The 26,118-nt window shown below is 35.9% G+C and overlaps 2 long non-coding RNA genes across 5 annotated transcripts in view; one reads left to right on the top strand and one right to left on the bottom strand.

Annotated features, from left to right (window-relative positions):
* Positions 1–26,118, bottom strand: part of LOC101742035 (tyrosine-protein phosphatase Lar) — a 448,057-nt gene that overhangs the window by 274,459 nt on the left and 147,480 nt on the right. The window lies entirely within an intron of this gene.
* LOC134199614 (uncharacterized) lies at positions 573–2,900 on the top strand. The gene is made up of 2 exons (XR_009974174.1): positions 573–1,586; positions 2,574–2,900. It is a non-coding gene; the product is annotated as an uncharacterized LOC134199614 (long non-coding RNA).

Genomic DNA, 26,118 nt, shown 5'->3' with positions numbered 1-26,118 from the left:
ACACTGGCCCTAGCAAGAGCAGTACTTCGCAGAATCTACCACCGGATCGAAAACGCGACCCACTGAGAAGATCCGGCGAGAAACTCAGTGGGCCGTGTCTGTGGGTTAATTCGCTCGTCGAGCCCTTCGTCGCAAGCGACGGGTTTGACGAGAACGGTGACCGGTGCTTGTGGTGCCTAAAAGCACCGTTAATGAATCGGGAGGATCCGTAATGACGTGTTTTGGGCTCGTAACATTATTGTAATAATTATAATATATCCGATTCCGATCCGGTGGTAGATTCAGCGAAGTACTACTCTTGTTAGGGCCAGTATAACAAACTCTTTTAAATTGAGCCCGTGAGCTCAACTACGAGTCTGTAAAAGTAAATGCTAATGGCTACCACCCCTTAGGTATGCAGCAAAAAATAAACAATAACATCTAATACACCACAATACGTCTTAATAAACCTAAATAAACATTCATTTAATGTTTATTCGAGCACGGTAAACGAACCGATGTGACAAGAATGTGTTGTATACGTACAGGAAATGTAAATTGTTTGAGCGGAATTAACTCAGTAAAATGCCTCGGGTGGCCCGTTGTGGAATCTAGAAAGGCTAACCTCATAATTGTGTAAACAACCTCAGTTAACGCGCTGTTTGTATAACGCCTTCGCCTGAAGATTAAGTGCAGCAAACGCTTTCAGTGGTCTTAATGACTAATATGCCCTTTTGTGAATACTGCATGCACATTTTCATGAAATGAACAGTTTCAAGTGACTTCAAAACAAGAAGGAGGTTCCCAATTCTACAGCTTTTTTTTAAAGACTTATGTTTGTTTCCTCAGAACGGTTTTCTAGACTTTGGTGATTATTTTTTTCTTATCTGAAAGCTAGAGCTTCTCATGTCCCACGTTCCATTTAAATTCTATCAAGATCTGACTAGTAGTTTTTATTTGTATTTTAATTCACTTCTACTGCATTGATGATATTCCCATTTTATGTTCTTGAAGTCGGTTTCCTGTTTCGTTAATTCAGCTATATACTGTTTAGCTAATATATTGTTGTACAGTTTCAGTGTGCATAGTATAAGTATTGTATGTATACTCTACCGCAGTATATATTTATATCGCACATACAGCAACCCTATTCGAAGCTAATTTCTACCCTAAATTCGACCCTGCTTTTTAAAGAGACGCATCTGAATAGTTAAAAAAATCATTTCGAATCCCACCTTCAACAAATCACGACAGACACATGTTGGTTCATTGACTGACCGCTTTTATTCAAGGCGTATATTTTCCTTTTCGCCTCGTCCTCTTTGAAAATAAGTAGAATTAGATGAACTAGAACATTTTATAGTGCTACAGTCAACGAAAGACGTATTATAGTGACAATGTCACCGGTTTAATGCAGCAAGCATGTGTCAATATTTTGAAAACCATACATTTAAGAATGTTTCCGTATATATTTTTTTCTAATTTAATTCACAAGTCGGTTCTCTTCTAGCGCGATAAATAACAATATCCAAGTTTAGTTACGTGTTTAATCCTAAATATTAAATTATTGCAGACACACTGGTTTCATTACGAATAAAATTGAAAATGTAAGCAATTCTTTTGAATGTACCAACGAAATCCTCTTGATATTTTCATTTCATTTCATTTTACACTCGAAGTATATACGGTTGGTATTAACTTCAAAGTTCATTTGTTTTTACGTTTATACGTGTTTCCGTGATTCACATGTCTAATTCAGTTGAAACTTGTCAAGTTGGTTTTTTTTTTATTTTTATTGCTTTGATGGTTGGACGAGCTCACAGCCCACCCACCACACAATATATGTCATTAAGTGGCATTAAACAAGTGGCAAAGTCAAAATTATTTGGATTTTGAAGGTCCTCTTTGTTTTTATTGTTACCTAAGCTGATGGTCTAGAGAGACTATATCAGCGTAGCCTTAACTAGGTGAGCTCACTCGGCTCAAACCTGACGATGTTGCTAACACGAAGCCTAGCAAGAGCCGTACTTCGTAGAACCTACCACCGGATCGGAAACGCAACCCACTGAGAAGATCCGGCGAGAAACTCAATGGGCTGTGTCTGTGGGTTAATTTACTCGCCGAACCTTTTGTCGCGAGCGACAGGTTTGACGAGAACGATGACCGGTGCTTGGGATACCTAAAAGCACCGTTAGTGGGTCGGGAGGATCCGAAATGACGTGGCTTCTTTGAATGGGGGCATCGAAAATGCAGATAAATATGTTGACTAAACTAAAAATAATCTGTCAAATAATTCTTCTTTGAAGATTTTATTTGAAAGTTTACTGAAGAAACTCTAAAGAAGCTAATTCTAAAACTCAGTCAGTTGTTGAAAATGGGGCGTTTGAGAAGGCTACCTAATGCTATACAGTCTCACCTTTAGAATGCTATTTCCATTCACTAATGCGGAGATGAGGTACGCGAAATGAATCCATAGAGTTTTTCTAAGAAATCCAATTTCTTTTTTCTTCTTTGCACGTTGATCACCGTTGACATTCTAGAAAAGTACTTCGTCAAAAGTCAGGTCAATATTTTTACTAGATTCCAACTTCCAGGATATCCGGAATAACTCAACAGAAACTGTACAGTTTCAGAGCATCTCTATGTTCTGTTTTCAATTTATCCACGTCCCAAACGGCTGATGGCTTCAAATTTAAAAACAAAACCCAGAGACATGCGGAAAGGTTCGCGGTTTCAAAATTCCGGTTCCATACAAAATTAATTATGTATGTGGACATTTCATCTATCCCAAAGACCTAGATGATCGATTTTTTTAGATACCGTTACTGGGAAAACAACAATTCCAATTCTAAGACTGTTGTATAATAATTTAAATAAAAAAATTACACTTAAAAAATATATAAAACTTAGACGTGATATTATTTATTGTGTTTAATTAATGTTTAATTTAACAGAGTTATAATGATTTATCTCAATGAATTCGTTAATTTACGTGTCTTATATCTTGGTCTGCTAATCGTGGCTGCTCATTGACATAAATAAATACATTTTCTTTTAGATGTGTTTATTACCCAATTATTTTATTAATTACAGTATAATACATATGTATGGCTCCGTCAATTAAAACTGGCTCCCGGCCGTCAAATACAGCTTTGAGGCGACAGTTAATAACAAAACAGAAATTAATAAAAGTCACTCACAAAAAACAACTCCAAAAATTTTTTTGTCGCATTTGCTTTGGAGCAGAAATGATCATTATATCTACAAAAGAGCAGAAGAAAATTTATTGGTTTAATTATTCTTATTATATAACTACGACTAGCCGCAAGGGTATGTACCACAACGCTTCCTCTTTTTCCCATGAAGCAGTAATGTGTTTCGGTTTGAAGGGTAGGGCAGCCGTTGTTGTACTGTAAAACTAAGTCTTAGAACCCATGTCTTAAAGTGGACGGCAGCATTTACATTGTTGTCGGCTATGAGCTCCGATGACCACTTAACACCAGGTCGACCATGAGCACGTCTACCCATCTAGCAATAAAAAAAAGAAAATACGTAAAACCTCCACAAGTTATCTTATTATAGCTTAATTCGAATCAGTTTCCCTTCAGTTGTGTCCATTGAAGGGAAAACAGATTTATGAACAAGTAATTTAAATTACACAATGACATATTTCTCGCAAGTATCCCCGAAGGATCATAGGGCGAGCGATCGAACGTGAAATTAAACTTGGCCTAAAAATTAACGTAATCATAAATTCGGGACAGCCTCGGTCAGGGTTGTACTTGTATAGGTAAATCGGTTAAAATACTTTTTCTTATTGCAAAAAGGGGTGATCAAGCGGCCCACTTGGAGTAAAGCGGTCATCAGAGCCCATAGACCTCATTAGTTCTAAGTCTCAGTAATTACAGTAGAATGTCTGTGTCACTCTTCAAACCGAAACGCATTGCTGCTTCACGGTAGAAATAGGCAGGTTGGTGGTACCTACCCGCGCGGGCTCACAAGAGGTCCTACCACCAGTAAAACGACCAAGGAAATAAACAGAAAAACCAGTACTCTACAAAAAGAGCCTTCCGACAACAAATACTTTACAAATATACACCCAACAAATCTTTGAAAAAATAAACCGGCACCAAACAAACTGCACAAACAAAGTACGTCCCGTCTTAAGATCACGGCAACTTACAAAGACAGGGACCACTAAAATGCGCGAAAAGGCCACAAGATCGCTTTAAGTCCACGCAAAGTTTTCGGACCGAGTCCGGTCCTTATTTATCGAAGGTCCTGAATTTTGGACGGTTACGACGCAATCTGGGGGATTAATGAACTGAAAAAGATCTTGGCGAATTGAGTAATTTCTCTCCGAGTCCCACTTGGAATCCATTTTTTAAATGAGAAATGATAATGTCATTGTTTCTGGATCGGCTCGGGGGTCCGGTGATTTATCGAAGGGTGGACGCTGAATGAAGTAAATTATCATTGCGAAAAAAAAATGGGAAAATTGAATCGGAATAATTCGTTTCGTTCCTGATTGACTTGTTGGTGATACTGACATTTTATTTTATAACTTTTAAATATTCTGCCATGTCCACAGTGATTGCACTCGCGTTCATGAATTATAATTGCAATCATATTGTATTATATTATTTGTACTACTGGTGGTAGGACCTCTTGTGAGTCCGCACGGGTAGGTACCACCACCCTGCCTATTTCTGCCGTGAAGCAGTAATGCGTTTCGGTTTGAAGGGCGGGGCAGCCGTTGTAACTATAATTGAGACCTTTAGAACTTATATCTCAAGATGGGTGGCGCATTTACGTTGTAGATGTCTATGGGCTCCAGTAACCACTTAACACCAGGTGGGCTGTGAGCTCGTCCACTCATCTAGCGGCGGACTGCCGGCGCAGCAGCCCGGCGTCACCTGCGATAACGCATTTCGTGTGACATGCGCAATCAGGCGCATAACGCATTTCGTGTGACATGCTAGTACGATTTTGGTCCCCATAATTTTCATACCCCGGGCCTATATATGTAAATCGATTCTAAAGGAGTAAACTCCAAAAAAAAAAAATTGTAGACTTGTGCTCTTGGAAGTAAGAATACCTTAAAGATGATTTTCCTTTGTTTTTCCTAAAAGTTTCCTACTACGTAAAATTAATTACAAAACACTTAAACGCAACGTGTACAATTATTCTGTCGTTACTCGTGCGCTGTTCCATCCTATAACATTAATTAATTATTCGGGATATTTCATTTCATCGCTCTTACTATAAAACATTTTGCGTTTTATGTAGAAATTTATAAACCATTTATCATGTGGCATCAAACACAGGCAGCACCAATCGATAAATCTATTATAAATTACAGGAACAACTTTTAGAAATATCGCAAAAAAAAATCGAAAATCTTTCATGTCACTTTTGCCATTTCACCGTCCGCCACCGGAGAAGAGTACATCAATATTATCTGTGTCTAACTTAGAATGAGAGAGAAAGAGAGAGAGAGAAAGAGAGAGAGAGAGAAAGAGAAAGAGAAAGAGAAAGAGAAAGAGAAATAGAAAGAGAAAGAGAGAGAGAGAGAGAAAGAGAGAGAGTACTCAGTCGTGGACAGCGATTTGGCTGGGTCTCTGGCATTACTAAAGTCCACGAGTGACGGTAACCACTCACCATCAGATGATTCGCCGTTGTCTGCCTATCTAATATATAATGACAATGAAAATAAGCATTCAATTTCCATATCGGCTTCAAATCGCTCGTACTAATGTTATTTATCAAACGATTTCAATTTTAAAAGTCTATTTAAAATTCATTCCGCTATTTGATTTGAGTTTGTGATTAAGGCATGAAAGACAAGCAAAAGTTCTGAGGCGTTATTCAATTTTTAGATAAAATTTTAGGGATCTGCGGTGTATCGACTGTCCTCTTTGTTTGGTTAGGACAATCCCGGGTTCGGAGGCAAATATCCCTGGATTATGGCTGCAGTACTGAGCATCTGACACGATGTCACGATAGATTGCATGTTAGACGAGCCAAGCGACGTGAAACAGTAACTTAAGTTCTAATTAATTTTCGATTAGAATAGATTGCACGTTCGACAACTTAAGCCAAGTGAAACAGAAGTTTCAATAGATTTCCTATTACCACCACAAAAACAAGACTTTACTGATCCATACACGAAGATTACCCTAAAATCCAATCACAAATTTTATTTGTTTTCTCGTACCCACGACTTCTTGGAGCCCTTAATATTTCATTGGTGCTTTCAATTTGTGTAACAAATAAAATGTGTTATATGTATACGATGATACATTACTTCAGCCCAACACTCAAAGTCATAAATAAATAAATAATCGGGAACAAAATACAGATTGTCATCCACCCCCAAATCAGAATACCCTGAGTTATGGAAACCAGAGATATACATACATGCTTATATTTATTTAAATTTACTCATACATCCATATATATAAATAACAAAGATCCAGACAAAGAGCAAACAAACATGTCCAACGCCTGAAGTGGGAATCGAATCCACAACCCTCGGTTCAACAGTCAGGGGCCCTAATTACTTCACCACGGAGTCAGTCATTCGTATAAGCCAATCATTAGAAACTCGACAATAGTCCATATATTTTAATAACCCCGTCGATTGTGTTTCTTAACGCACAGACTTATATTGAAAGCCGTAATCACTGTTTAGTTAGCCGCCATAAAAACTATTTACGTTCACAAAGCATATGGTTTTTTTTTATAAATGCTTTGTTAATCATAGAACATTAACGTAAATTCAATCTGTAAAGCAATACGAATTAAAATCAAGGAATTGAAAATTTCAAAACAATACTCGAATTCATTGCAGAACATGCGAGTCACGCTATCAACGATCAAACGGAAATATTTATCGAGTGTACGCACAGACTATGGTGAGATTCCTGTAATTTTATCGTAAAAATTACGGCTTCAGTTATGGGGATGAGGTCACGGGGGCGTTGTAACGGTACGCGACACGCAACTCAAACTGTGCTGTAACTACGATTTTTACAATAATTCTTAGATCTAACGGCTCCGGGGTCGAGTGCAGTTGTAAACGAAAACTTATTGTATTTCTAATTAGGTACATAATTGTTTGGCAACGTTATATAAAAAACAAAAAAAACTTTTAACCTGGTGTATCTATTGATTATCCGTGACCAATGGCATTACAGCGTTGAATGCAGCCACTAACTTGAGACGTGTGCTCAAAGTCTAAATATAAGCGGTAAAGAACTATGAGCGTTTGAAATAATGATACCTTTTTAGGGACGGAGGTTTGTACCTCTTGCTTGCTTCCATCAATGACCTTCAGCAAGCACTTGTGCATGTATCATAGACAATGGACAGCCAAACAGAGCAAAAAAATGTATGTAAAAACTTTAGTTTATTGTATAGTGTGGACCAGTCTATCTAATCTTTTTATAAATTGGTCAATCATTTACATACCAATGCAAGTACAATGACCTAATATTAGTTTCGACCTGCGACTCATTGTTGTAACCCCACAGACACAGCCCACTGAATTTTCGCCGGTTCTTCTCAGCGGGTTGCGTTTCCGATCCGGTGGTAGATTCTGCGAAGCACTGCTCTTGCTAGGGCCAGTGTTAGCAACACCCCGGTTTTTGAGCCCCATGAGCTCACCTACACGTTAGGGTGAAGCTGAAATAGCCTCTCTGTTGCTGAAATTGTAGGAAATCTATCTATATTTTTGGAGCTCGATATTGACTATTTGGTAAATTCACATCCCTGTAAACTGGTCGGCCAAAGCATAGTCGACGAGGCGTCTGATTAAGGTTTTTTCGAAGGTCTCTCGTACCTTTGACACGCGACCAAAACAACGGAAAATTACTACCATTTTCTTACAACGATTGAATGAAATTGAAGGAAACCGCCTACAGTTATTAGCATATTGTTTTAATTTCACATCAAATAAAAACATTGGTTACATCACACGACATGCAATTGTGAATTTAGTTGTTTTTTACCTTTTACAATAATAATGGCGTTTCAGCGTATCTGTACGTAGTAGTGTGTAGTATCTTTTGATAGATTCGTCTATTTTTGGAACGAAGTTCCTTATGGGACGATGCGGAGGGGTACCCTAACCGGAAAAAAAAACGTCCGTAACGTAAGATTTTTATTATTTATGTAAAGTCTTAGTATAATGGCTATACAGTGTCTAACGTATAGTCTACGTGATGACGGTTATTATTATTATTCATATAAATAGCTGTTTCTTTGTATATTATCATTGTATATTTTTTCTAAATCATTGTGAATAAAATAAAGTTGATAGCTTTGTAAAGTAGTTTTTTTTATCAATATAAAAAACATATTAAAAAAATGTATACCCGAATAATAATTTTCTTTATATCTCGAATAGAACTTAAAATTAATATTTATATAATAAGGAACTTCGTTTCTATCCGGTGTCCCACGACACCGCACATCTTTTTACTTTGACGACAATATCATTGTTAGCCGATCTTTCGTTTATCAGTATCGCAATAGCGGTATTGCGTTCTTGTCCCACTCACGTTCGTACAAAAACATACACATTATAAGTACAGAAGCGTAAATCAATTATCCCTAATAAGTGTGTGTTTAGTTTGAAGCAAAACGATACACTAACTACACTAGTGTTAGTGTGAAATCGCCTGCGTTCGAAATTGTAATGCCCGACAGACCACGATCAAGGATTGACTGAAACTCTGTTTATTTCTGTTTCAAGTGCACTATTAGTCCCTCCCGATTTCTGATGTAGAACGTAAGTGGATATTGGTTAGTTTGTCACTCGAAAAATTCAGCACATCTCATGGAGGCCCGCCAACCTTGTTTTTATTTTCACTATTTTATCTACTTGTCAGCTCAATGCTGCAGAGACACGAGACTTTATTCTTGCAATTAAAAACACGAATACTGTGTTAGTCTTGTAAACTAATTATAGGTGTTACTTTATTCTGTATTGTGTTGTACAATTTTTTATGTCGTGGATAAAACCAGTTCACACTGAGAACGGTAAATACAATAACAATATTCAGACGACAAGCATGATGATCTATATGAAAAGATTCTTTAAGGTACCTCAAGCACCGGTTACCGCCCTCGCTGAACCCGTCTCTTGCGACGAAGGACTCGACGAGTAAATTAACCCATAGACACAGCCCACTGAGTTTCTCGCCCTCCGCGTTTCCGATCCGGTGGTAGATTCTGCGAAGCACTGCTCTTGCTAGGGCCAGTGTTAGCAACACTCCCGGTTTAAGCCCCGTGAGCTCACCCACTAGTTCGGTGAATCTAGAATAACCCCTCGAGGTTACTAGAATGGGTATGAAAAAAATTATATACATATATATTAAACTACCAGTTTTGTGTACATCAATAATAAAACTTACATAATAATATAATAAGAGTCGTGTAGCTGTTCCATGAATATGCCAAGCGGACAATCGAAACTGTCAACTCAGACACAAAATTGTGGTGATAAGGCGATTCACGTTTCAAGAGACACCTTCCCTTAAAAAAGTCCTTTAACAAAAATTCTTAAACAAAGACGTATCTAATTTCTGTACGAAGCCAATTTCGTAATTCGCATTTTCCCTGTTTGACATAAAAACGTGTATAAAGTCGTAAAAAAAATTCTTCAATTTCCATGAGAAGTGTTTTCTTATATTGTTGTACATTTTATATGAGTGTATTCTTTGGAAATGACGTTTTTATTCTGGCATAGCTGGGCGTTTGTACTGTCGAACGCGGGATCATCGACGCAACTGTATCTCAACTCAACTATAATAATAATAATAAATAAATAAATGACGTTTTTACTCTGGCATAGCTAGGCGTTTGTACTGTCGAACGCGGGATCATCGACGCAACTGTATCTCAACTCAACTATAATAATAATAATACATAAATAAATGACGTTTTTACTCTGGTATAGCTGGGCGTTTGTACTGTCGAATGCGGGATCATCGACGCAACTGTATCTCAACTCAACTACAATAATAATAATAAATAAATAAATGACGTTTTTACTCTGGTATAGCTGGGAGTTTGTACTGTCGAATGCGGGATCATCGACGCAACTGTATCTCAACTCAACTATAATAATAATAAATAAATAAATAACTCGAAAAAAATCATCCGGCCCCAAATTAGGATTCCCTGTGTTATGGGTAATGTTACGGGGTGGGTCAATGAGGTCTTTTTAAAAAAGGTAACTGTGACTGTCACTGCATAATAGTGCAATTGAACTTTTTTATAAATTGATTAAGTATTTTATTAACTTTTTTAGAAGTGAATGTTTTTTTAAGCTGTAATTTTTTTTAATGATGTGGAAGAGTTAATTTTATTACCACATAGTACTTGTAAAGACATAAATAATGCCATGAGCTTACCAAATTGATGCCTGTACCTAAGAACTCTTATCGAGTCACGTTACAGGAAATATATGTCGTTACACTACAGAAACCCCAAAAAATGGTAGTCTTTTCAGCGCTGTGGATGGCATATTCGAAAAAATTATCTCACATATTGCACGAATTTTAATAAACGCAGCGGTTCCGAGAATATTATTGTCTCAGATGAACTTGTGAATCCACAGGGCATCTGGCTTAAAACTACATATATCGGAAGCCGTAAGACAATCATAGCTTCAATAAAACCACCATTCACTCGGACTTTGTAAAAAAAAAACGTGTGGCACTCGGGAACTGCCGCGGTAAAGCTAATGCATAGCATTTTTTATCAACTTATGCAATTATAATTAGACAATGATAATTTAATATGAAAACAATAATAAAACAAGACCACGCTATATTAAACATTAATAAAAGCAAAACATTAACTGTCCCCTTCACACTCATAAGCTAGACCGCGCGAGAGAGAGATGGGCTTTTCATGATGCGCATGCAGTGTGACGTCACGCCACACGCTTATTCACAAACACTACACAAGCGCATCGTGTGAATGTGTTGAACGCGAGCTACATGGTAGGCGGAGTGAGGGGTGTCAGGTTTTTTTCGTTACTGAATTTCATGATTCGGTCGCCACACTCAAGGCCCGGGATAAACGCTATGCCATAGCTTAAAAAATTATTATGTTCGTATCAACAAATCCGTGTAGATTTTTTTTTACTACTGAAAAATCTAAATTTTCGGAATATGCCCATTATTCCGAAAATTAATTACGTTCTAAGCAAAATTCTTACGTAAACGAATAAAATTTCTTTCGTATTACAAGAAGCAGTACAAAATATCGCGTGTTTCGTTGTATCGATCGTTCGTATCGTTTTAACAATACAATGTTTGTCTCTGTCTACGTTGAGTAATTAGGCGGCTCTGATGAATCTACCGTTGTTATTTAATGTATACTTATAGTTTCTGATCAAAATACCTAATATAGTGGTGGTAGAGCCTCTTGTGAGTCCGCATCAGTAGGTACCATCTCTTTGCATATTTCTGCCGTGAAGCAGTAATCTGGGTCTGTTTGAAGGGTGGAGTAGCCGTCTTACTATAAAACTGAGACTTAAAACTCATGACTCGTGGCGAAATGTACTTTGTTAACGTCTATTATTGGCTTCGGTAACCACTTAATACTACCAGGCGGTCTATGAGCTCGTCGACTATAAGCAAAATAAATAATAGTTTAAAAAAACTTAATATCAGTAGTTACAAATATTTTATGAACAGATAGATATGAATAGAAGGGTTATTTTGATAATATCCTGAAAAGAACCCAATGCTTTTTTTTACAATAAAATCATTTTTTCTTACACTATTTTTAATTCAAATTTATTAAAATTTATTTTGTATTTTTTAGTTGGATTTTCTATAAAAGCGTATTTTTTAAGTTTTTTTAAAACTATTATTTATTTTTTAGTTAAATTTTTTAGTTAACTCAATTTTTTTAAATAAATATATTATTATTATTGAAATGTCATCGGTCCTTAATAAGTATACCAAATTTCGAGTTAATCCGACGTTTTGAAGGGGTTCAAAATCATGTTCAAAGATTCCGTTACATACTAACATATACATACGTACGAAGCTAATAAAAGCTTATTAAAAAAAATACATTTTTATAATTTAATTTAGATTTAAGCTTTTTGATGCAGAAGTGCAGAGCTCTAGACGTGTTCACTGACGAGACGGAAGCCTCAACTGTATTCTCGCAGCCTTCAAGATGACACAATATATGTCAACCTCGCGACAGATACTAGCATTAAACAAACACCCAGCACCGCTCAGAATACTATGAAAAAACAGTTTTTGTTTTATTGATTTTTGATTATCATAATTTTGACATATCAAGCTACGAGACTTAGTGCTTAGAGCTTAGTGAGGCTTGCATAACTTATTCACATCACAAACATCCAACATTCTCGTATGAATCTCTAACGTGACAGTTTTAGAACCAATAACTGATTTTAGAACAACGCAATTCGATTTTTCTCCTCTTCCACGATCAAGAAATCCAAAAAAATTTAGATGATTTTTCACTTACCGCTCAATCAATTCGATCTGTCTCGTAAAAAAAATTGTTTGTTTGTACGTTTAGAAACACTAATCTCCACAAAGTTTGATCTACTTTTTATGGTTACCATGATGTGATTTTTTTTTGGTTTGATCATCTTGTTTGTACATGCAAATTGAATAATGTCCACACAGCCATGTTTTTTTTTTAAATCTTATTTCTACATCTTAAATGTCCGCCTAGACAAAAAGCATTTTTTTATTGCCCTTGTAGGCAGACGAGCATACGGCCCACCTGATGCTGAGTAGCTACCGTCGCCCATAGACTTCAGCAATGCCAGGGGCAGAGCCAAGCCGCTGCCTACCGAGATGATGTATTTAATCTTGGACTAACATTTGTAATTTTTTTCTCTTTTAAATGCATAGAATATGGTTAATTTTAAAGGTGTTGAAATAATATTAACAATTTTGTTCGATCGCCTTGACGATCAAGTGATAAGTGTAATAATGTAACATAGGTTCTGAGTTTGTTTTCCTATCAAAGGCAGTTTTAATCTTTACCAATCTCTATATTATATAAAAATGAATTGCTGTTCGTTAGTCTCGCTAAAACTCGAGAACGGCTGAACCGATTTGGCTAATTTTGGTCTAAGATAATTAGTGGAAGTCCAGAGAAGGTTTAAAAGGTTAGATAAATATAAAAATGCTCGGAATTAAATAAAAAATAACAATTTTTTTTTTTTTTATACAAAAGTTTAGGTATTTTATTTATCGATTGAGGCACTACGAAGTCTGCCGGGTCAGCTAGTAATCAATACAATTTAGAAAATAAAAAATAAATCTTTTCTTGAATGTGGAACGTATAATTATTTTGTTTCATTAAATAGCTTAATAGTCGTTTGAAAGTGGCGATAGATAATATTAAGAGCATAATTATCCGACTTAATGATCTGTACGATATCATCTCAATTAAAACGCGTAACGACATTAGACTGTTCTTAAAACGACCTGCTTCAAAAGTAATTGTCGAAAGATGATCAGCACCTCATTATTATAATTATCGAATTATTACTTAATCTTTGAGAGATATGTTAAAGTTGATATCGACGGCGTTATTTGGTATTTTACCTTCCATTTTATTTTATATGATTTGGACTTAAGCCAATCACTGCCACCCGTGGGCAACATCAAATATGAGACAATGACACGTCAACCTTAGCCCTGAGTGTTATAGAAGTATACCTAAGATAACCATGATACTTGTAAATTATTCAAATCATAATCTTAAAACGTCTCTACATTGAACATATTATGCATGTTTAAAACTATGATATTAACTCGAAAAAAACCTTACATTAATTCAAACATTATACCTAATAAAGTGTTTTACAGTTTTTCGACGCAGTTCTCATCTAATAATAAATTCGACACATAATTAGGTCGAAACAAAACGTGATAGAATATATTAATCCGACAGTGAACTTATTCGACGTTCGACATGCATTTAACGGAAACAAATGAATATTACATTGAGCTATTCTCACGCACGATCACCGTCTGCCATAACGATGTGAAACTGGAATGTGTGAGTTAATTGTGGTTAATTACGGAAAAATAATAATTACTTACGATAAAAACGTTAATAGGGGGTTTACCTAGTTTAAATATTAACAAAAAGTATAGAAAAATAGGTAATGGAACTATTAAACAAATCTACTAATCTAGTGTAAAAAAACCATATGAATTAGTAATGCGCATTCCGATTCCAAACACAAGGTGGGCACTTTACATTTATTTTGTGTTACACATCACTTCAGTACACTCGTAGCTCGCTACGCGCCGTAGCACCCGCTACGCACGGGCAGCCTACGCGACGAACGTCGTAGAACTGACGCGGCGGCGCTACGAGCCCGGTGCTCTTTCAATTAACTGCTTTGTTGCCTTCGCGTCAAAGAGGCCGATTTTGTGAGATGCCCATTCTATTTGACTTTTATCTATTTTAGTACAAAAGTGCCCGTTTTATTGTGTTGATTTGTTTGTACCATTTGTTGGGTTCTCACAGGTTTTTGTAAGCTTTTTACCCAATTTTTATGGAACGTTAAAGCTTTTTAATTTTCGTATTATAATGTACTGTGAATCAATCAATCAATCAGGAGCTAATTAAAACTAAGTGATTGATATATTGCAGTTGCAGTGCAGCACTCCTTGAAAACCAATTTCGTTTGAAGATTTCGATACGAAAATTTAATATGGGTAGTAAAATCGAGTGTTAACAAAAAGTATCATATTTTTCATTCAAATAGAATAATAGGGCTTTACGCACAATGAAATACCAAAGTGCATTTGTATCTATCTGTCGCCTATCTAATGTCAATTTCTAAAATGTCTACTAGAGATACATACTTCTATTTTATTGCATATTAGGTTTGTACCCAAGCCCTGATTCAGAGGGCAGTGATATCAAAATAATTTTATTAATAAATAATTTATTTTTAATATGTTAAATTTTGTTAGCTCTAAATAAGCAGAATACTTTTAAATATGCACCTTTCGTCGTATTGTGGTATTTTTATATTTAAACAATCTGTGTATTGCAATTCATCAAATCAATATATATAAAAATTAATGAAAACTGTTTTTAATACGTACTCTCTCTTTGCCTACTATAAATTCAATTATAATCGTATGTATAAAATATCAAATATTTATTGGAATACTAGCTGACCCGGAAAACTTCGTAGTGCCTCAATCGATAAATAAGAGACTTTTATACAAAAGTCAATTTTATACAAAATAAACTTAAAACAAACAAAAGGAAAACCAAAATTATTACTATATTTTTGTTAGATTTCGAGCATTTTCATATTTATATACCTTTTAAACCTTCTCTGGACTTCCACAAATAGTTCAAGACTAAAATTAGCCAAATCGGTCCCGCCGTTCTCGAGTTTTAGCGAGACTAACGAACAGCAATTCATTTTTATATATCTAGATAGATAAAAAAAATTGCAAAGCAATCTTAATTTTAATTTAATTTTATACGAATTAAGATGAAAAACTTGAAACGGTTACAATAAAGTTAGCACGGTGGTACGGCGGATCCGACAGCGCTTAAACTGTCCGAAATGAAATATCCTTCAGTGACAAGTTAAGTACACTTCGTCGCACAAAGGATTGGACGAAAAAAAAATACCAATAAATATATGGAATAGGGCCGCCGCTGACACTGATGACCTGGTTCACGTCAATCACATCACAGTGAACCGTAGTCCTGAATTCATAATCAAACTTGAAACACGTATTTCATTACGCAATCTTCTATATTAATACGTGAAGCAAAAACTTTGTATCCCTTTTTACGAAAATTGTGCGCACGGAGTAGTATGAAATTTTCCACACTTATAAAGAATATAGAGAAGAAGTGCACAATGCTAATATTTTTTTAAAATAATGCATAAAAGATACATTAAACTAATAAAGAAAACATTACACACACTACCATGTATTTGACACACACACGCATGCATACTATTTATTTATTGTCAAACTTTTGTTTATGACGTCTGTTTTTTTTTTTTTTGAGTTTATGGCCTGGTATCTATGGACCTTTAGACCAATTCTTGACGTCTGTGCTCAAATTGAAAATAGATTAAATATTGTTTGTCTTTATTAATATTTTTTTTATAGTGTAGTCTTGGCGTTGAAAATACAATCATAATAGTGTACAAACTTACAATTCCAATTAATTGTAGTCGAAAATAATTGTAGTCGGACCTCTAGTCTATGTAGTTAGCTGAACAATCATATCCCGTAGTAGCATCGAGACGAGCAGTGTGCGATCAAAAGTACAAAGAAAAATAAACGAACCCTGTATTTTTCCAAATTGAATGACTCGATTTAAAATAATATTGTTTGTATTAATGATTTATGCGGAGGGGATCGGTTACGTCAGAGGTTCTCTCCGCTCTTTTCCGGTCGTGGATTTTCCAAAAGCGGCTTTACAAAAACAGATACAAGGAAGCCGAGAGACAAATAAGGCGACCGGCGAACCGAGAATTTTTTTCTCCGCGAAATCCGGATGAATATTAAAAGCTGCGTTTCGTTTTATGGCCGCTCATTATTATTACGATCTATATTAAATTAGCGCAATAAATGGAAGCAACTAGGTAGGATTGGGGTCAGTAAGCGTTTTCGAAGTAACGAGTATTTGGAACGAAGTTCCTTACGGCAGGCTTGGAGGGGATAGGGATTTTGCTGCGCGACCGAACTGAAAAAAATGTGATAGTAAAATCGTAAGAAAAAATCCGTGGAAAAAAGTGCGTGGAATAAAACCGTTAAATGAGACGTGCGCAGGCGCGACAGTCGCATACACAAGCGACTAGTGTATAATACCTTTCTCTTTCTCCTTCTTTCTTTTCGTTCTCTAATCCCTTCTCTCTCTATTTAGTAATTATTTCTATTTCTATGTAATTTTATGTTGTCAACCAAAAATAAAGAGATATATTTTGTTATTTTAATTGATAATTTGAATTACTATTTTTTTTATTTTACGTAATTTATTATTTCCTAAAATACTGAATTTCCTAAATACTTTCCCGTACTTAAATAAAAACTAATCAGCAAAATTTAAGAGAGAAACCAAGAAAACCTACATAAAATTGAGCACCATTTCTTTTTTTGCAAATTGTGTCGATTCTACATTAGCCGAAGGAGCTTCGTTCCTACCTGGTGTCCCACGACACCACATCTTTTTTTTTTGTATATCGTAGATTGCGAATGTTAAGTCGAGGCTCCAGGAATTCCGACGCCCAAGTTGAGAGCTGAGGCAAAATCCTAATCAAAAGCAAAAATATTTCCTATAAATCCTAATCCCTAAATAACGATTTCCTTTGAAAATGAAGCGTGCGATCAGTTAGCGGTAAAAGTACAGCTAATTATTTCTGCGAAAACACCATTTTCAGGATTATCAAAGGTATGAATTTCTGAGAAAATCGATGTAAAGGCACGTATCTATCTGTTTATAGAATGCTAATCATTCATTTTCAATAAATTGTCATCCATAGAAACTATTCTGAATACTATTTATTACGTTTCCGAGACAATAGTTCTGGTCAACAAATCTTCTCTAAAATAAGTTTAGCAGATCAGACGATTGAAATGACATTAATCATATGTCTCGATGTACGATGAAATTCTTCTCCAGCTAATCTCACTTTCCACTTCCATAGTAGCAGTCACCTAGTAACCTAACTTATAGATTACGATAGGCATTGCTGACGTCCACGGGCGACGGTAACCACTCACCATCAGGTGGGCCGTAAGATCGTCTGCCTACAAGGGCAATAAAAAATATTTTAAAAAGGTTTAGATTGCCCGAGTTCTGTCCGATTCGGAATTCCCTTATCATCCGATAAAACGGGAGCTTTCTCTATCTTATTTAATGAAAATCATATTGAAGTTTTCTTTTTGAGTAGTACAAGTGTACATTACACACTCCTAGTTAACAGAATCATTTCACCTTCTCCTACGCTCAAATTAATTAATAAACCAGCCCAAATAAAGCCCTTAAAATTGTGTTCAACAATACCCACATTTAATTTACAAATTAATGTTTGTACAGATTGATTACAATCTACATTTCATTCGGCGTGACCGAGTGGTTTTGTGAAAGGTATTCGGTTAAATTAATAAAATGTATTAAATTTAAGGTATTAGATTATTAATTTCGACGTCTCGAGAAGGCCGCATGTTATTTGACGTCACGATACGGGAGCTCCGCGCCTTGTTTACTGATACTAGAGGTCCCGCAGTAGTCGAAATTCGACTATAATTAATTGGAATTGTAAGTTTGTACACTATTATAATTGTATTTTATACTTCTATAATCACAAATTTCGCCAAGGCTACACTATAAAAAGATATGAATAAAGACAAACAATATTTAATCTATTCTCAATTTGACAACAGACGTCAAGAACAAAAGTTTGACAATAAATAGTATGCATGCGTGTGTGCGTCAAATACATGGTATGTAGTGTGTGTAATCTTTTCTTTATTGATTTCATGTATCTTTTATGCATTATTTTAAAAAAATATTAGCATTGTGCACTTCTTCTCTATATTCTCTATAAGTGTGGGGAATTTCATACTCCTCCGTCCGGGCAATTTTCGTAAAAAGGGATACAAAGTTTTTGCTTCACGTATTAATATATATATAATGGTATTTACGGTATTTAAATAAGAAAAGACGAAATTGCGTTTCTTCTAAACAACAAGAAACAACATTTAATGCCCTTTCTTCAATAATTCTATAACACACATTTCACAACGTCCATTAACCGAAAAATTATTTAAACAACTATCAATTGTCATATGACAGATTGACATTCAATCATTCATTACATATAGATACCGTGAAATATCCAAGTCACTTCAACTGTATGCGCAACATATCTGATTCGTCTATGTTTGAATTTCAATATTAGTGAGGCACGAATTATTAATAACCTTTAAAATTAGCGTTTTAGTGTAAGCTAATAAGAATATAGAATTACTAGCTTTGATCCGCGACTCCGTCCGCGTGGAATAGTTACTTTGGCATAACGTAAAATTTTACTCCCACTTCATTTACATAGAAAGTGAAAATATTTTTGAATTATAGAATGTTAAGGAGCTATTTAAATCACTATTTTGAAACATTCTTTATTGGTGCTCCACTTGTATTGGTCTTATCGTGATGTTTTATAGCCTTATAGCCTTCCTCAATAAATGGGCTATCTAAAACTGAAAGAATTTTTCAAATCGGACCACTAGTTCCTGCGATTAGCGTGTTCAAACAAACAAACTCTTCTGCTTTATAATATTAGTATAGATAATTGGGATTAATATTATTCTCCACTTGACTCGAGAACTCGATCGAGTGACTATGACGTTCAAACGCTCTAGGACTCCAAATTACAGAATTCGTTAAGCATATAATATATCGCCCTCATTTATAATTAGCCGGACTCAGTGGCGTAATTAATTCAGTACAGGTGTGGCTTTATCCTAACAAATGCCGATCGCTCTTTTGACTGACGACGGAAACTTTAAAGATGCTCCGCTTTACTTGAGCAGTTCCTTTTGATGATGAAGAATACAAGGCTCATTTAGCAAATGTGACATGAAAATTCTAACAGAGTTGAGTCACAAATACTTGAATGTATCAACTCAATGCAAGTAGTTGAGCTAAAAGCGCAGTTTATTTGCTATGAATCTGCACTCATTACGCAATTGACTTCATGAACATAAGTTTGGAGGTAGGCTGCGAAATTAAGGCTATAGCGCCTATTGACATACGCATATAATGATAGAAATACGTCATTACGGATCCTCCCGATCCATTAACGGTGCTTTTAGGTACCATAAGCACCGGTCACCGTGCTCGCCGAACCCGCGCTTGCGACGAAGGGCCCGGCAAGTGAATTAACCCATAGACACAGCCCACTGAGTTTCTCGCCGGATTTTCTCAGTGGGTCGCGTTTCCGATGGTAGATTCTGCGAAGCACTGCTCTTGCTAGGGCCAGTATTGGCAACAATTCCGGTTAGAGCCCCGTGAGCTCACCTACACGCCAAGGAGAAGCTGAAATAGCATCTTAAGGTTATCAGCATAGGTAGGGAAAAAAAAGAAAGATAGAAATAGAAAAGATTTCAGAACCCTCCATGCAACGCAACGGATCGAACATTTTAATCAAGAGGTACAAATATCCATTTATCATTGTCCGTTGTCATGAGCACAATAGGAAGACTTCTGCTAACCGTCTCTGATTATCATCTCTAATATGTGGTCGGGAAGCCCGAAATCTTAATTAGCTTCGGTAGGGGTCGTTGCCAGTTCAAGTTTGCGTTTTATTGTGCGCCATTATCTGCATCTTTTGCGCCGTAATTAGATGTTGTACGCTTGCCAGCGGACCGCTTGTTGTATCGCTAATTAATGAGATAATTTTTGAGGAAGGTCTCAGATTTAAATCGGACTTGTATCTTTGGAATGTTAATTTGTAAACTTAAAACGAGCAAGGTAATTATATATTCTTTTAAAGTGTTAAGTTAAAAACGTATGAGTTTAGATGGTAAAGTATTTAGTTAACGGGATAATTCATATAAAACTAATAAAAATGTTGTATAAGTTATCGTTACCGTTTTGATAATTTAAGGGTAAACCACAAGGGCGGATCTATTGGCAATAATTGATCAGCAAATCGAAGCAAACATCCACCTGGCCGAAGTTGATGACTGCCTTCAATAATGCATTATGGCCGTCACGAAACATATAACGTGACCGTATTGGAAAAACGTGCAACACGCTACAATTTATACACACGGTCGGACTATTTCAACTTTGTCGGTTAGTCCGGCTGTAATAAGCGTACGTCCAGACGGAGCAAACAAGGTCTGACTGCACACAACATTAAGATATTCGAAGCCGATATGGTTTGATATTGACTGGACATTTTACATTCCACTTTTAATGCATTCCTCTGGGCTTAGTCGGTCTTGTTAAGCGATAAACTGCCATAACGTACTATATTTACAAGCTATACGTGCTTTTGTGAATTCAGTTGGGTGTGCATGATCCTGCATTGGTTATTTATGTACACTATTTGAATAAATAGTATTTTTTTCTTTATGGACTAGCTTTTATGGTTGACTAGCGACCCGCCCTCGCTTCGCTTTCTCCACTATTTAATGGATGTTATTATACAAATATAGCGACCCGTCCTCGCTTCGCTTCGGAAACATTAAAACACACATGAAACCAAAAAAAAAAAATAAAAAAAAAATTAAAAAAAGTAGCCTATGTTCATCAGGGACAATATCGGCTTCTAATGGAAAAAGAATTTTTCAAATCGGTCCAGTAGTTTCGGAGCCTATTCGAAACAAACAAACAAACAAATCTTTCCTCTTTATAATATTAGTATAGATAAACCTTCCTCTTCAATAGTGATTTGATGTGGTTTTTTTTAATAGATGGAGTGCTATCTATAAAAAAAACCGCATCAAAATCCGTTGCGTAGTTTAAAAGATTTAAGCATACATAGGGATACAGGGACAGAGAAAGCGACTTTGTTTTATACTATGTAGTGAAACGGTTTAAAGTTGCGACCAAAGGCTGTAGACATAATATAAATGCCTGCTCGAGATATGAAGTCTTACAGGATTACCTGTCCAGAGAGCCATTCAAATTGTTAAGCACACAACAAATTTAAGTTGGATATTTGCTAGACACGTTTACGACCTACCCACATACAACATAAGGAAATCTTTTTGATCTTTTCGCTTTTACAGAAACCGATTAATGCTAATCTAGGTTGTTACAACGATCGAAAAACTGTATGGACTATCCAACTCGTTATATAGTGTAAGGCGACGTACAAACGGGGAGGATTAATCACTTTTATGACGAGCTCCTTTCAATTTTAGTATGGACGAGCCACAAAGCTATGAATCAGCGTTCCCGGTACAAATATTTCAAGTTAACGAAACCGCCAAACTCTTTGATTGTAACACGAAATTGAGGTTGCCGGTCTGAAGTGGTAATGATTTGTTATTTTTATAAGAGCTACAGAAATTTCTCTGTTTTACGCGAATATAATTAATACCAATTCAATAATGTCTATAATACATATTAATCCTTCAAATACCAATGAATTATTCGGCCGGCAAGAAATTATCGGTATTTAGATTATGAGGCCCATTGCGTGGGTATCATCCAACCTATTTCTGCCACGAAACAGTTTGAAGAACGATATAGCTATAAACATAGAACAAACAAACAGGACATTAGAATATCCTAAGGTCAATAGCGTTCGAGAAGTTTCAAGAACTCAGGAGTTTCGTCTATAGTGCTCGTATTATAAAATATATGAACAAGAACGAGATGAAAACAATAACGGTTGCCTATGAAAGTTATTTCTCGAGTGCTATAACATGTTCTTCTACAACTTTAGGCAGCGGCTTGGCTCTCCCCCTGGCATTGCTGGCGTCCTTGACGATAACCACTCACCATCAGGCCACATACTCGTCTACTAGCAAAGGCAATAAAAAACTATGGAAGTGGCTTAATTAGCTAAAAATTTTCAAATAAAAAAAGAACAACATACCCGTTGTCACAGTAATTCCTCGAGAAAACATTAGGTCCTTAATATTCATCGGATAATTGAGAAAATAATCTAGAAAAGCTCTGACTCACCAAAACTTTGAGTCAAAACAGAACCAATTCAAAGTTTGGAAGCCGTAATGAGCGCTATAGAGATCAGTGTTCCCTGAGGTCAGCGTCTCAGCAATACCGGGCGCTAGTTAAGAACTAAAAGTTGAATTATTGAACGACTTATGCGTTCAAATCAATTCGCACCCTCATGATTTTTAATGTTACTATTAATAGTTAGTTACTATTATTAGTTTACTATTAATTTTCGTCTCTTGTGACAAGCGTTAATGAGCCAGACCGAGGAAGAGGAATCAAAGAGCCGAAGTCAGTTTTTGGTCCCAATTTACATTTTTTTGCCTTGAAAGTGTATTTCTGACCAGCGATTTTATTTTCTGGTTTCATGAAGTAGCATGGTAGTATTTTAGGATGGTAGCACGTTGAAGTCGTCGTGGCCTAAAGGATAAGACGCCCGGTGCATACGTACCTAGCTATGCAACGGTGTTCGAATCCCGCAGGCGGGTACAAATATTTCTCATGAAATACGTACTTAACAAACGTCCACGATTGACTTCCACGGTGAAAGAATAACATCTATACTAATATTATAAAGAGGAAAGATTTGTTTGTTTGTTTGTTTCGAATAGGCTCCGAAACTACTGGACCGATTTGAAAAATTCTTTTTCCATTAGAAGCCGACATTGTCCCTGATGAACATAGGCTACTTTTTTTTCATTTTAATTTTATTTTATTTTTTTGGTTTCATGTGTGTTTTAATGTTTCCGAAGCGAAGCGAGGGCGGATCGCTAGTCGTGTAATAAAAATCAAACTCGCAAAATTATAATTTGCGTAATTACTGGTGGTAGGACCTCTTGTGAGTCCGCGCGGGTAAGGACCACCGCCCTGCCTATTTCTGCCGTGAAGCAGTAATGCGTTTCGGTTTGAAAGGTGGGGTAGCCGTTGTAACAACTATACTGAGACCTTAGAACTTATATTTCAAGCCCGTTCAATAGGTGTTATTTACCCCAACTACAAATATCTTTCGTAAATTATAAAAATTTAACGCGCGTTCCTTGTTCGGAAACGCTTAGAGCTAAGTTATGTTTTAATATCCCGGTGTTGGTCGGCGAGTTATAGGCGAGAGCTTAATATGCAAATTAGTTATCAACACTAACCAAATCACAAGACCGAGTCTAATGAAACTCTGTAGTCGGGCGGGGATTACTGATGCAACTAATTTCGCTATGTTTAAACAAAATACCTTTAAATAATACATTTATATAAGTTTTCATTGGGAAAATAATAACAACCATGATCACGTATGATTTGGGGTTTTAAATTATTATAATATTTTTTTTATCCGTTCATCTTTTTATAAATATACATTTGGAAAGGATGTATTGAGTTATAAATGTATATTATACAATAATGCACTCCATCATAAGTTTTATTTAAATTGTATTTGATGTATATTTGTTTCATCATCCAATGTTTTTTCATTTCACTTCAAACACGACAAAAAGACACAAAACACATACGAAGTTGAAGGTGATTTTGGCGTTTTACCTAAAAATTGACGAATCTACATATTAAACTTATATCTATTTTTAGATGGATCAAAATCATCAATTTTATTATTACACAGCACAGCACTAGTGGAAGAGACAGTTTTCATTCAACAGTCGACGGTTAATTGAAGATTCAATTCACGAGGAAACTTCTGGCTTCCTAGATTTGCTGTTATAACACTTAGTCACCAATTGAATACGCGCCCTTTATTAAATGAACATTATTATTTTATCCATTATACCCAAACCTGAGAGAATTTTGACTACGGATTCCTAAGCCTCTTGTTCCAATTTGAAACTAAATATGAAATGAAATAGATTTCTTGCCGCGTTAAATTAGATTTGTACAAAAAAATTAAGCCATAAACAATAAAAGAAATGATATAAAGAAAATAAAAAACGCGGGATTAAGCCGTGAAAGTAGTTTTAATTACGTTCCGAATACTTAAAAAATTGTGAGTGACTTTTTACGAGACAATTTAATGAATAAAACGTTTAAAATTTCTTTACTCTAAATACGGATATTGAATTTTTTTTTATTGCCCTTGTAGGCTGACGAGCATACGTCCCACCCGATGGTGAGTGGTAACCGTGGCCCATGGACTTCAGCAATGCCAGGGGCAGAGCCAAGCTGCTGCCTACCGCAAATAATATTTCTTTACTCTAAAACTTTTCAGTGATGAATACACAATTAAATCTTCTGAATTAAAACAAGATCAACGTTCCTATTTCGATTAACAAAAAAAAAATTCGTTCCTATATCGTATGAAATCCAATGACGTGCAAACATGGCGATGATAGCTGATATGTTTTAATCAGTACAGCTGAGTGGCACTCCGCATGAGTTCGCGAGCACTCGGCTTAATGGCTCGTAGTGCCTCCTATTACGCTTCTATGATATTAAAGTCGCGTCGCGAGTATTATTCTTTACGACACGACGAAGACCTCGGAAAGTTTTTAAGCGTATTGTGTTAAGCTTTTTTGACTGACTGTTTTTTTTGCTTTTTGAAGTGAAACTTCTTTAGGCGCATGAGGGTAAATTTTTACAGAACGTCATGCAGGTATGCAACGGAAGTGACATCAAACTACTATTGAAATTGAGACTTGTCAAATGTCAGTAGCAGTAGTTGTTGTATTTTTCCAACTGGAAAGGCAAATGTATCATACCATACAGCCTAATATTTTATAATTTTTTTGTGAAAAATGTTAATAAAAATTGAAATGAAATGAAAATAATTTAGATATATGCATTAATCAAATAGCATGAAATTAAATTAGTCAATACAATTGGCAAAATATTAGTCATTTACAATTTAGAAATCTAAACATAATGTGACTGTCAACACTGAGGTTTGAGATTGACATTTGACAGACTTTTGGGGGGAGCGTATGTTCCTTTTTCCCATCGTCTAAGTCTCGGAAATCGAAAGTTTTAGATTTGTATAAATATAAGCAAGACTTATAAATTAGTTCGCCAAAAAATTTTCACTTCTGACATGTGTACTTTGTACGCACGCACGATTATTATTTTTTTATTGCTTAGATGGGTGGACGAGCTCACAGCCCACCTGGTGGTTTAGTGGTTGCTGGAGCCCATAGACATCTATGACGTAAATGCGCCACGCACCTTGAGATAAAAGCTCAGTATAGTCTCAGTATAGTTACAACGGCTGCCCCGCTCTTTAAGCCGAAACGCATTACTGCTTTATTCCAGAAATAAGCAGAGTAGTGGTACCTACCCGTGCGGACTCACAAGAGGTCCCACCACCGGTCAGTTTAAATAATTAATTAATCGAACTAAAAAGCATGCGATTGTGACCAAAATGACTAATGACGGCAGCGATACTACATTTACTGTTCTCATTATGTATGCTTGTATATTACAATGGAC

The sequence above is a fragment of the Bombyx mori genome, chromosome 11 (assembly GCF_030269925.1).
Source record: "Bombyx mori chromosome 11, ASM3026992v2".
In the NCBI taxonomy this organism is placed as follows: Eukaryota; Metazoa; Arthropoda; class Insecta; order Lepidoptera; family Bombycidae; genus Bombyx; species Bombyx mori.
This window is presented reverse-complemented; position numbering and strand designations above follow the sequence as displayed.